Below are 13856 nucleotides of genomic sequence, written 5' to 3'. Positions count from 1 at the left end.
CCAGGCTGCCCACAGGGACCCACCCGGGGCTGTCTGGAGCACAGGGAACAGATGCTTCCCGTGATGGCTCACCTTGTCCTGCAGACACAGATCTCCTTTTGCTGCGGCCTGGTGATTAGAGAACTGCTCCCAGTGCCAGCTTCTCCTCTGTTTCCTGGCTGTACGCTGGGACACGCTGGCTTCGTGTTCAGATTTTTCAAATATTTTGCATTGTGGTTTTCCATGCAGTGCTCAAGATATTTTGCAAAAGGCACCTTATAAATTGACTCAATAAATACACATAAAACACCACGTTTAATCCTTCCTTTCACATTCTTCTCTTCATTATTAAAATGTCTCAAACCTACTGACTCCCTCCCCACCCTGTGTTTAGGCCAGTCCAGTCCAACTTAAAATACTTTTGGCTTCTACAGGAAGACTGGAAAATGACTATTTTGTTTCAAGAAAGCTTGTTTTGGACTAAAATCAGGCCTTGTTAATGGTCAAAGCAAAGAATGGCTGTAGGGACTCTCACATCAGGTGCACAAAATAATCATAGCATTGGTGGTGTTTTCATGCCAAGGGACATGCCAGTGCCATACAGCAAGGCCTCCACTCAGCTGCCCTTCCTCGTTGGGGCACTCTGAATGGGAAACCATACCTACAAAAGAAAAAAAATTCTGAAGGATGGAGAGGCTAAAGGACACACAGACATAGGGTGAGCAGTGTGGGTACAACCTTGGGAACAGTCAAGGCCTGCCACACCTTTGGAAGGGTGTCCTGATTGCAGTGCATGAGTCCTACAATGTGGATTCAGCCACTCCAAAAAACAGGTCAGATGGGTACTGGTTTGTAATTGACTTTAGAGGAAGATCCATCAAACCTGCTTTTGTTTCCTCATTTCTGTGATGTTTGCACTTCATCCAGCACCAGGGATGTTCAGCCATCCAACTCTGCTTTCATCAGCCTCCAGGTCCCATTTTCTCCTTGCAACCCAGCTGTGCTTGGCACCAAGAGACCATTTCCAGGTTCTTCGTGCACTAAAGAAGGAATGGCCCAAAGAAACAAGGAGAAGTAGTGAAGGTCAGATTGTGATGATGGCACTTTATCCAGCACTAATCTGTGCTCTGCACCTCAGAGGTTTCCTGAGAGATGGAGAGGTAAGTATCAGAAGAGCATTTTGTATATCATGGGTAGCACCTGAGCATTCAGGATTTCCCCTGTCACCAGGGGACACAATCTCATCTGTAACCAGACAAATTAAGCTTTGGTTTCTGCAGCAGAGCCACAGGGCACAGTGGGAGACTCACACCACCCATTGGGGCAGGAGGGCACACTCACCTGACAGGGCAAAAGTCCCAGAGGATGACACCCATGCTCCTCAAAAGGCACAAAACTGCAAATAAAGTCTCATCAGACAAGAGGTCAGAACAGCTGAGAGACCATGCTAGCCCAGATTTTGTCCTGGAGCCCTAACCCCGTGGTTTAACTTTCTTAAGAGATTTCTCTAAGGATCACAATGTTCTGGACAAAAGACCTTTGGGACCTGTTGGGTAAATGTGGGCATTTTCTGTATTCATTACCAGCTTCTGGCTGCATTAATACCTTAGCTATTTCATCACAGGCCTCTCATGCCTGTTAATATGTCTTTTGGACTCATTTCAGCCCACAAGCCTTCCAGTTCCACAGTTCTGCTGTACAGCCTTGCCCTTTTTCAGAAGAAGCTGAGCGCTGTGGTCTGGAGGTTAAGGCCCTGGAGACTTGTGCATGGGACAGCTGGCCTCCATGCCTGGCTTGCTGCAGCCTTTTACCCTTTCCATCCCTCTGAGCCCAGTGGAAGAATTGTGGCGGAAGCAGGGGCCCTCGGCCTGTGGTGATTGCTGGAGTGGGAATTACCTGGGCATGAGCGCATCCATCTGCATCCAACGTTCTCACTTCTTCAAGGATAACCACAAAACATCATGGTAGCAGTGAGGCCAGGCACAACACTTGGCTCAGCCAGCCACATCCAATACTTGTAGAGCTTTACTGCAAGACCTGAACGACAGAGAGATCAGGCTGTTTTGTTTGATAAATAAAGGGATGGACTCATCTTTTGACATAACTCTATTTAAAGATGGCCACAAGCCCAAATGGAGCTTTGCCTTCAATGTCTGAAAGGGGAAAGTCCTTTTCACAGTATTTTTCTGGACTATTCTTTGCAGAAATTTTTTGGTCCAGGGGTCAGGAAAAGCCCTGTGTGTAGAGCCAGAGACAGCAAACCCATGCACTTAATGAAAACCAAGCCTTGAGGAGTGGGCATGACGATGACCTTCAGTGCCTTCTGTGGGAGGGAAGATGCACAGAGCAGCCAAGAACCTGCTGCCTGTCCAGTACAGTCCCTGCTCCATGAAACCACCTCGTGGTTTCCCTGCCCATCTCCCAGGACAGATGGAGATGATGCATGGAGGTTTTGTTCCTCTTCAAGGCTTTAAACAGTATTATAATGATCAATCAGCCAAGCTGTTCACGAAGAAAGGTTGTTAAAATATTGCTTTTTGCTGCTAAAAATTGTCATTATCCTTGATCTCTTTTTAATATGTTTCTCAGGTTTAAGATGAAGAAATAGAACCTACAGGGTTTTCAGCAAAGGCCCATAAATTTGGTTTAAAAGAAAATAACCTCAGAGTTGGATTATTTGGTCAGTTTCCCATGAAAAATCTATGGGCAAAGTCCTCAGAGAGACATGTACCCTGTTGAAATGCTTAGTTTCACAAAAAGGACTGGTTTTCATAATAGGAAAACAATTTATGTAAGAAAATAAGAAGCATGTCTGATGAGAGAGTTCATATGGGTTTGGTTCAATAGAAGCTACTGGATCTGGTATTCTTATATTCTTAGCCTGTCACATTCTTTCTGAAACTGTCAGCAAAGGATCTTGAATCCTATAACCAGGTAACTAAACCAGATTGACATGTCTTTGCTCTTTCCATTATAGGCATGGATTCCTTGTTGTTCTTGAAGGTCTTAATTTGCAGTATTCAACAATTTAATAATTGCCCCATGGCTTCTGCTCATTAATTACATCAATGAAAGGAATGTATTTGATTTGATGTAGATTATATCCATCTACGTCAAAAAACAACATGAGTGGCACTTTTTAACATGAACATTGTATTCAGCAATAAGAGAAATGTCACAGTCCTTTCCAAGATGGCAATAAACTGATAGATCTTGAAGTTTTTAAAGCAGAGATAAGGTAAATTAATTCAGATTTTTCCTCCCAGTGCCAAGTCTGAAGCTGATGTCTTGCCAAATCTACTATAGAAGTGCAAATTGATGAGGAAAAGCAACGAAAGATAAGAACTTGTCACTTGTTTTCCTGTTGCTCCAGACAATATTTCAAACCACCTACTACAAAACAGCTGCCTCTGTGGCACACACATCCTACCCACAGAGAAATCCTTGAAGCAAGTCTTCCAACATGGTCCACCCAAGCATTCCTTTTTTCCTCAGCTTCCACCAAGGTAACAAGTACAGATCTCTCCTGAGAGTGAGCTGCAGATGATGACTTCAAGGACCTTACCTATGGGTAGTAGCACAAGGAGGGAGGAACTGGAAAGGATATGGAAGTGCCTGGAGGCCAAATGAAACCTCTCTCAAGGCCAGAGGTGCAGATAAACTGACTTACTGCTATCCAAAATGTACAGCACTCTTCCTGTCCTCACTTTTCAAGAAAGGACCAGAGTTAGCATTAGGCAGACAATGTCTGGTTCAAAAAAAAATCTATCTGGCCATGCTTTTACCTATCAGCAAGCTCACAAGATACCCCTAATCTGCTTGCCTTTATTCCCATAAATGTTATGCAGGTCAAATCTCAGCAAATATTTTCACAGTGGTGGCTCTGGAAACTTAATCCATTTTTGCCTAGAGGAGAAGCCATCCAGCTGAGCCAGCAGAAGTTTCAGTGCAGCCAGGAACAGAGAAAGAGGAACCTGTCTTTTACCAGTGCCCTCTGCAGACACATTTGTTGGGCTGAGTTTTGAAGCTGGGGCTGAAGTATAATGGGAAAGAAAACGACTGAGGACAAAAGACAGAGGGGGAGGAGAGATTGCTTATGAGATCTACTCCTGAAGATCTCAGTCCTGAAAGATTCTAGCTCTGGAACTGTTCAGAAGACTGGATGACCAGTGTCCCCTTCATCTTACCTGAGCCACTGCTCAGCCAACTGCAGTGGACCACTTGAGATGACCAGGACCATCAGTCCATTAAAAAGAAATAGTCATCTACATTTTGGTGAGGGACTCTGATTCAGCACAAGGCTCCTGGACAATGCAGCTTGCTGTCCAGGTATTACTCTCCCTCTGCCTAACCCATAAGCTCAGAAACCAGCCAGAAGAGACCAGAGCAATCACTCAGTCTGAACTCTTACACAAAACAGACCACAGAGCCCGCCCCAGTAATTCCTGCATGAATACACTGCAGTCCTCTGGAGCCACTGGGAATACAGGGATGGAAACAATAGCTTCGAAAGAACAAATCAAACTTATAAAACAAAACAAAAAAGGGGGGTGGGAGCAATAAAAGTCACGATGAGTCAAGGAGGTAATTATGTGTGATAGCAGGGTTCCTTTGGCTGGGGACCAGCAAGAGACACTGTCTGCATCCAACCCCTGGGATGAGCATGACAGAGCAGTTTGTGCTGCAGAGAATTAAGTCTCCAGACAGGAGAAAGGCAGCCATCCGAGACTGGGCCAGGCCTAACTCAGACACGCACAAGTCATTAAGCTAATGTCTCTTAGCTAATTGTACACACAGAGACATATCCTGCAAGGAAAACAGCCTGAGAAACAGCCTCACGGAATGGGCATTAAACAAACGCATTAAGCAGGGGAGCAGTAATCCTTCCTCAATGCCAGCAGGGTGTGAGGCATTTCTCATCCACAGGACCACAGCCATTCAGTCATGCTCAGCCCACAGGAATCCCACAGAAGCAAGAAACTGCAAGAAGCTACAAGCCCCCCATCACTGCTTTGTGTACAAAGGCTCAGGGCAAAAAGGAAGAGATGTGGCTGACGATACGTGTGTGCTGTTAAACACACCTCCCTGGAAGAGACTGTGAGCCCCAGGTTTAGATTTAGTAATGAAATCATGAAATGTGAGCAGCAGAAGGAGGCCAAGACTTCTGGGTATTTTCAGATCTGCCTGTGTTTGCTCAGTGATTCAACAGAGCATAACTGGACTTCTTAGAAAAGGGCCATGAATCATCCACACCATTGGTTCCTTCCCTCTCCAGAAAACCCCCAAACCAAGAGGGTGAACATGGGAGAACAACAGTTTTCTTAATGGAACCAGTTGGCCTCCCATATTCTCCCATCCTTTCTCATGCCAGTTATCTGTAAGCCTCAATATCCTCCAAGCAGAGGTGGAGGATGCACAGTCTGAAGCCCTCAGATGTCAGTGCTTGAGAGTTAAGAGCTGATGGGTTTTAAAGTCAAAAACAGAAGAGACATCAGGAGGACATTCTGCTTTCCCTCCTTCAAACACTGACAGCTCTTCCCAAGCCACTTCTGACAAATGCTTGCCTAATCTCTAACTCAGAACTTCCAGACGTGACATTACTATCACCTCACTTCATCACTGTGTGGCCATCACTATTGCAGGGAAATTGTTCTTATCACAGAGTTTTAGAATTTTACTGCTGGAAAGGACCTCTGGAAGTCTCTGCTTCAACTCCAACTCAAAGCAAGGCTGACCAGATCTACTTGGCCAGAAGATGTACAACCAACACTTTACCTGGTGCTGAAGTTTCAGTCATCACTTCTTGTCAGGTCTTCAATGAATACAGAGAACTGATGAGGCCTTTTCACCTTACAGCAAAATATTTTGTGTATTTGAAAACAAATATTTTCAAAATGGCTTTCCTTCTTTAGATCCTTTAGCCTTTCCTCATAGGTCATGTTTTTGAGACTGATAATCTTTTATGCCTACTCCCCACAGACAATTGCCAGTCTCCAGCCACACACATCCTGGAGCTGCCAACCTCATGAAGACCACTGTCACTGTAGATGGGAAGAGTCAGATGCCTCCATGGCTTCCTCCATGGAGATGAGAAAACAGGAGAAAGGCTGGCAAAGCAGAAACAGCTCATCAGATGCTCTGAACTTCCCTTGGCTCCCTTCTCTTCACATCTCTCACAGCCTCAAGCATGAAGATGTATGAAAACTCCATGTGCTAAGTTCAGCTGTTGTACTTCTTGCTGTGCCAACATTTCATGCCCCAGCTCTTCCCCAGGACTATCATAAAAGAGTGGAAAACCTAACTCACGAGACAATACTGTTACCATTATCTAACTGGACCATGCTAAAAAACCCTCCAGAGAGAGGAAAGCCCTTTTGTATCATGAGCAGGACAAACACAACTGCTGACTGTCCCAGCACACTGGGAGGAGAGACTCCTGGCAAGATGTGTTCCTCAGGATCCAGAAAAACCAGGATCAGGTTTCCCTTGGCTGTAAGCCCACTCTTGGGTATCCCCTGCTCTGCAAATTCCTTTGTGGCATCACCTCCATCTTCTTCCCAGTCCTGTCCTGGGAGGTCTGTTTCACCATTCCTCCTTTCCCAAACATGAGAAAAACCCTAATTTAACTTTTCTTTAACCTGCCCTAGTTCTGTGTACTCCCCACACCCTCCCCCTCCCCAAACACATTTTAGAACCGAGAAATTCCTCTCAAACAGGAGGGGCTTGAGGACAACAGGAGTTTGAAAAGAAAGGACTTTGCCATGTTAGCTAGAGGTGCCTGCCAGCCAACATCCCAGCCCCTGAACACACAAGGAATTTTGACCTCACATAGTGAAATTTCCTAGAACTTTAAACCTTTGTTGTTGTTGTTGTTGTCATTGTTGTCCTCTCTCTGGCTCTCTCTTGGTTTTCAATTTTCCACTTGGCAACCGCGTTGAAATGATGCAAGGGAGCAGCCGCCGCTTAACTGCAAATTATTAATTAGCTGCCAAGGAGCCTGAGCATGACTGCACGCAGGGCAAGGGGGGCTCTGTCCAACATTACAAAATCAACCCACTGGCTTGGCATTGCTCTGCCCAGAGATATAATTTAGTGGCAAGCCTCCATTTGTTCCAGAACTGATTCCTAAAAGAGAAGGCACTTGCACGGTCTGCTGAGGGGGAGAGGGGGAGGATAAAACCAAAACAACACCCCACCCTTGGTGACCAAGAACTGATGCTTTAGCTGTTGAAACTCTTTCCGAAGAGCCTCAGTTGCTGTTAGAACAAATACTAATTGTTCTCAGCTAGGGGCTGGCTATATATAGCCTGAACAGGCCATTCTGCTGTGAAATATCAGTCTGATAAAACTGGGAAAGACTTCAGGTGCTCAGGGATACTCAGGTCTCTAAGTTTTCCTAAGACTTATTGCCACCACAGCAGGAGCAGACACCCCTCTGCTGAGACAGTGTGTCTGGCCACATGTGCCCTCCTGAACTGCTGCAACACAACTGAGAGTAGGTTTGCACAAGCCGTGGCTGAAGGCTCTGAGGTTTTCGATGCTGTACACACACTTTGCCCCAGACACGTCTCTGCTCACAGGACCTCATAGTTTAAATACTCAAGACCAACAAACATCCCAGGGGGGATCTGTTCCAATGGGTAATTGCCCTTATTGTTAAAAATTAACAACAAAACAATAATCGTAGACAGCTGAGCCTTTCGTGACTTTTACAGCAACATTCCCACAGCTCCACAAGAGACATTGTTTGGGATTCACAAATAAATTTTCACCCCAAATCAGGATAAATCTTTAGTCAACTGTTTCAAATACCTTCCCAAGAGGGAATGGTCACTTCCCATGTGGCTTACCATGGCATACCTTCCTGGCATGCACATTTCTGGCAGTGAGGCTGGGGGGCATCAAGGCTTGTAGGAGCCAAGCTCCAGACAATTCTTGTACCCCCAGAGCTGCTGTATCCCTCATTTTCTTTGTGTTCTAACTCACAGCATTTCCTGGCCTTGACATTGACAGAGATTTGTGAGCCTTTGGTCACCCCCTCCTTCCAAAAGATCACCTGGGCAGGTGGCCCAAGGCAAAGGGAGGCTCAAGGGGAAGCGTGAGCATACAAAAAGCTGCAGCCAGTTCACCTTCAAGGAGGTAGGCAGGGATGACCAGGAGATGGACTTAAATTGAGTTAAGAAACAATGCCAGCTCTTGCAAGCCAAGCTGATACCTAGGAGAAGACTGAAGGGAAGGGTGGAGGGAGGTTGGTCAGCTGCAGTGATGTGCATCCTACAAAGCCAAAAAAAGCATCCTTGGCTTGGCTTGGAATGCTCTGAGTGCCAAACCTGAAGCAGTCTTGAGACTGTTATTTGAAGGCAGACCTCAGCTGCACCCTGCTTGTCTCAAGCTTGGGTGTCTCCTTCTCCTACCACTCATAACAATTTGTATTTCTGTATGCCAGGAAGTGCTAACCAAGACTGAGGGTGTGGGCTTGCAAAAGGCAAGCAAAGCCTCCTGCAGCTCCCCACAATGCTGTGGCTGATGTCTGACACTCCACAGCCTGACACAAAACCACAGCAGGGTGATGCAAAGCATCACATAGACCCTGTCAGGATCAGCAGGAACAGCCAGTGCTCAATTCCTGCCCTAAGAATCAGAAACTTGGTAGTCCAGACCACGAAACATTCCTGGGGGATCTGCTCCACTGATTAATCAACATCACACTTAAAAATTAATAACAAAATAAAAATAGTAGGCAGCTGTATCTTTCCTGCCCTTTGTAGCAACATTCAGAGCACAATGAGGGACATTGTTTTGGGTTCACAAACAGCTTCTGGGACACATACACATCTTTATCTCTTTTACCATGGCTTACCTCCTACCTGCTGGACCAGCCTGCAATAAATCTAACTGTCTGGCAGAAAAGTACATGGGTTTGCATGGCAAGATTTTGATAGCAGGGGTGGCTTCTGTGATAAGGTGCTGAGATTCCCCTGCAGCCCATGGGGAAGACCACGGTGAGGCAGTGATGCCCTCGAGGCCAGGGAGGAGAGAGAGAAAATCAGGAGTGAAGCTGTGCCTGGGAAAGAAGTGAGGGGTGGGAGGAAGGAGTTTTAAGAGTTTGGTTTCCATTTTATTGTTACCCCACACTGATTTGATTGGAAATAAATTAAATTAACTACCCCAAGTCAAGTCAAGAAGCTTTGGTGGGCACCCGGCAGCCAGCCAGTGTTGGACCACCACACAGACACACACAGCAAGCTTGGTCCTAGCTTGGATGAAGCTTAGCATTCCTTCACATTCTGGGATATGGAAAGAGTTGTTCAAACCAGGCTCATAGCAACCTTTTAGACGTCGCACTCAGAGTTATGTAAAATATTTTGCCTGCTTTGGTAGTTGGCAAACTTTGTTTTATAAGACAAATGGAATTTATTAATGCAAAATATTTATCAAGTCTTTTTACTTTTTTCCCCAAGGGTGTGGAGAGGTTGACCAGGAGTCTTTCATCTTTGTTTGCTTCTGAATGTTAAAAATGCAGCTGATTTAGAGAAAAACCACAAGTCAGAGTGTGTCTCATTTCTATGCAACCCCTTTTTCTGCAAGTGATGGCAAGTTTTCCCTTTGACAAAGGTACCATATTCCTGCTGTGATGGCAGGGAATGCTCCTGAAACATATTCTCAAAGGCTTGGGTGATCTCCATGCTCCCTATGACCAGAGGTAACAGGCAGGATCCTCTGTGCTCAGCCTGCCCTAACGGGTAAAACAAGGAGATATTCCATGTTTTAAGGGCCTCACAGCATGGAGAAGGGTCCATGTAAGGTGAGAACACACCAAAGAAAGAAGGGAAGCAGTGGGAAAAGGCAGGACAGTACATTGACCAAACAAAGTAGCCTGATTACCTGATTACCTTTGAGAGCAAAAAAGTAACACATCCAGCAGCTCTACCACCATTTCTTAAGCCCCGGACTCTCCAAGTAAGCAATGTGAAATGATTTATCAGTGATTAAGGTATATATTGTAAAACCATCACTGTCTTCATGTGCTAAGCTCTGGTGCAATAATAATGGTCCAAACCAAAGCAACAGCCAGGCTGCTGATGGGCTCAGATATGTTTTTAGGGCTGTGAATCTTACATATCTGATTGTTTACCATATTCTATCTTTTCCTTGGACTGATTTGTTCTTTGTTTTGACAGGTACCAGCATAGTCTTTTCCTGAAGTCCCCAAGGAGCACCACAGCATACACAACATTTCTGTCAGAAGTGGACCTACATTGGAACAAGCATCCCTTGCTTGCTACAGGAACTTGCATTTCTTTGTTTCATATTCCTCATGCAAAAAGAAAATTACATCTTCAGCTGACTAAGGTTAAAAATTAATTGTTTAATGCGTAGATTATTAATTTATTCCTCTTCTTTCCTTGCATTACTTGGGTCTAGTTTTCATTTAAGGATTTCTTTAAATTTTCACTTTACAGATTTGCCTTTTAATCTCAAATCTAATCCATCACAGTAACAACAGTTTCAAATGCAACTGTTTGAATGGAAACAGACATGACTGATAGAGCCCAAGATCCTATCTTCAAGCAATCAACTTGGCCTCACAGTTGGGATATTAGAGACAATCCTACATTGCATCAGAACTTCTTCCCAGTAGTAGGTGGCAACTTGGAAGAAGCATATTCAGTGTAAAAAGCAAATGCCCTCTTGGTCCATCAACTATATTTACTTGGAGGAATCGGGTTTTCTCTCCACACTTTCAGAGAACTGAAGCTGTTCCAGAATTGCCTGAAGGGGAGAGCAAAGCTGTGACTTGCAGGACATTTGTCTCAGGGTGTGGAAGGACTGCAATATAAAACATTCTTCTTACAATAGGAGGTTTAATCAAAGAAATGGAGAAGGGTCACAGAGCAAATTCCTGAAACCAAACTCATGAGTTATAAATAAATATTCCTCGGTGTGAACAGAGGTCCCTTCAAAAACACCCACTGCTCATTCCAGGCTGCAGTGTGATGCACTCAGGCTCTCTGGCCCCACAGCCCAATTCCTCTGCAGCACCTTCCCTGCACCCCACACTGAGCTCTTTCCATGAAGAGGAGGTCAGCCTGAGCACAGGGAGGGGAACCCAACATCCCAACCTGAACACAAAGGCTCGCTCCCAAGTCCATCAGATGACTGAAGGCCAAGAGAGCAAGTCAGAGGCAAAGCTCCCCAAATGCTTATGCAAAATTGTCTCCAGTGAAGCTCAAGGGAGGTGTGTAACCTCATATTGACAAATGCCAAAATCCTAGGATAAGGTTTCCTTTAGGGAGACATGGAGGTTTTCAGGGGTGCTGCACTGGCTTCTCACTGCTTTCTTTGCTTTGTAAGTTCCAGAGGCCAGAGCAGCGCTGCTCTTTGCCTGGGCGGGAGGGAGAGAAGCAGCCCAGCCCCAAGCTCTAATCTATGGGTCCTGCTGGCTGCAGGCACCACCTCCAGAGCTGCTTCTGCACCCGGATAAACACTGGGGAGGAAACAAAAGGGGAGCATGACAGCCTCATTCACTTGCTAATAGGCTTCTGGAAGAAAGACATCAAATCTACAATTACCATGCAAGGACACAGTCCAGCTTGCTAAGAACAGAGGAAAAGCAAGAATGGCAAAGGAGGAGAGGAAAGGGATTAGGTTTTCCACAAGCACCCCAAAATCCACGCTCCCTACTCCACAGGACTCTGGGAGGTTGAGCAGGGCTGTGACACCAAACTGTTGAACATGAAACAAGCACTTTTTTTTGGCTCTGGTTAGAAAAATCCTTTCTTGCAGAGCTGCCATAGTTCATGTGCTTAGAGCAACAGTGTACAAAGAGGGTTGGGTTTTTTTGGGAAGGAAGGTGGAAAAAAAAAAAAAAGTGCACTGGGAAAGCCACACCGATGAGCTTGTTAACATTTGAAGAGCCTGCTTGGCATGATTCCTTACACAGATTCCTGCCAAGAATTTGCAAGAGGAAAGTATATTTAGCAATCCAAGGCATGCCAAAGCCTTGACAAGAGAAAAAAAAAAAACCTTTTTGAATATGTGGAATAGCAATTAGACATTTTCTAAGCAGCCATTTTCAAAATGCATCCAGGCATCTAATAAGGGCACCTGAGGCATATCCACAACTCTGCCACACTCCATGCCTCATAAGACATCCGCTGAGATCAAATACTCAGAGGAAGGATGTGTAACCGATGGCAACTGCCCACTTCCAGAACACTGGAGCCAGTTTCAAGCAGGCACCTCAAGCCATTGGAAATACACAATCTCATGCCACTGCAAATAATTTTGTAGCATCCTTTAAGGAAGCATTTCTCCAAGGAAAGCTGTGAGCCCCACTGCATAACTTGGTAGCAGAGAGATGTTACCCACCTGCTTCATCCACAGGAGCTGAGCCAGCTCTGCAATGCAATTTTTCCCCAAGTGGAGCTGCTGAAAATGCAGGTGGGATGAGCAGCAGGTGGAAACTAAGATAGTACATAAAATCAGATGGTGACTTGCAGCCCATTGAAGTGGTGCTTACATCATTCCCCAAATCTGGTTGCTTCTCTTGTTGTCCAGAGTTCTGCGCTGCATGCAAAGCCAGCAATGAATTTCATTGCTAAATCTCCTTTCTTTCTAGGGAGAGACCTAAAAGACAGTCCCAAGACAGGCTTAGTCTGCACCAGGAAAGTGACTCACCTGCATCAGCCACTCTTGTTTCTGAAGGGCCATTGACATCTCCTTGGGATGCAGCATGGAGGAAGACGCATGAAGCTTAGGAAGTCCATGAGCAACCCCTGGTTGTGCTCAAGGAGGAAAGCAGCTGACCATATGTAAGAGCAAAACATTTGATGGTCATGAAAGTTAGAAGTCACACTGGAATATGCCCCTTAAAACATGGTGCCCACTGCTTATAACTGCCAGGCTGTATTACAGCCAAATTCCTAAGACACCAAGCCAAAGGGGAGCACCTGCACACGGGTTGAGTTCACACCACCTTTAAGTCAGGACATGCAGAAAGGGTAACCAACACCTGTGGTGGAGGTTTCTCATTCCTGTAAACCCAAAACCCCCAGTCTTTAATACGTAGCATAACACCAGTGGTGCCCCCAAGGCTTAGCATCATGATCCCCTACAGACCAAACTGGCTGTCGATGACCAAGAGGGGGCAGGAAACACAAACAAAGCCAAAGCAGTTATTTTGCTTTGGAAGGAAAGAAATACTTAACAAAAATCAGAATGAGGAAAGCAGCCCCGAGATTGTTCGGTGTTTTATTTCCAAGTTCCTTTGGGCTCCTGAAACACCTTTTGGTACCTGAAATGCCACCCTGATTACAACTATCATGCCCTTAGATTATATCCTTGATCCTGCAAGAGAAGTCCCATGGGACTGACAGATTGCTCTGAGAAAGAGGTCCCTTTGTCACCTGCTCTTCAAAAGCAACCAAGATAAAATAACCTGCACAGCCACATCTACAGAATATTCAGTCAGATTTAAAGTCTCAGTTTCCATCAAACTCTTTTCCAATTCCCATAGCTGTTGTAATCCAGATGGGTCAGACATTGGCATAAGCTCACGCCCTCCAGGACAGGTATCAGCTCTCTGCTTCTGCAGCATCTAAGACAACTCTACCCAAGTTCCTGACAAAGGCTTAACAACAAATATACTGAAAGCAGTAAGCAACATTGTTTAGAATTTCTGTTTTCACCCTCGATTCCCAAAGGAAACAACAAATTTGGAGGATCACCTGGCCGAATCACATAGTTGTCAATACAAATTTCTCCTAGCATGTACACAGCATTTGGACTGAACACTGACACAAACTGAGCCTTGCTAGAGGTGACAGATGACTGCAAAATCCTCATGTCCAACCTGCCCATTCCTATTTTAACCT

Source organism: Poecile atricapillus, chromosome 5 (genome assembly GCF_030490865.1).
Source record: "Poecile atricapillus isolate bPoeAtr1 chromosome 5, bPoeAtr1.hap1, whole genome shotgun sequence".
NCBI classification, from domain to species: Eukaryota; Metazoa; Chordata; class Aves; order Passeriformes; family Paridae; genus Poecile; species Poecile atricapillus.
The sequence above is the reverse complement of the archived record's forward strand: the minus strand, read 5'-3'. Positions refer to the sequence as shown.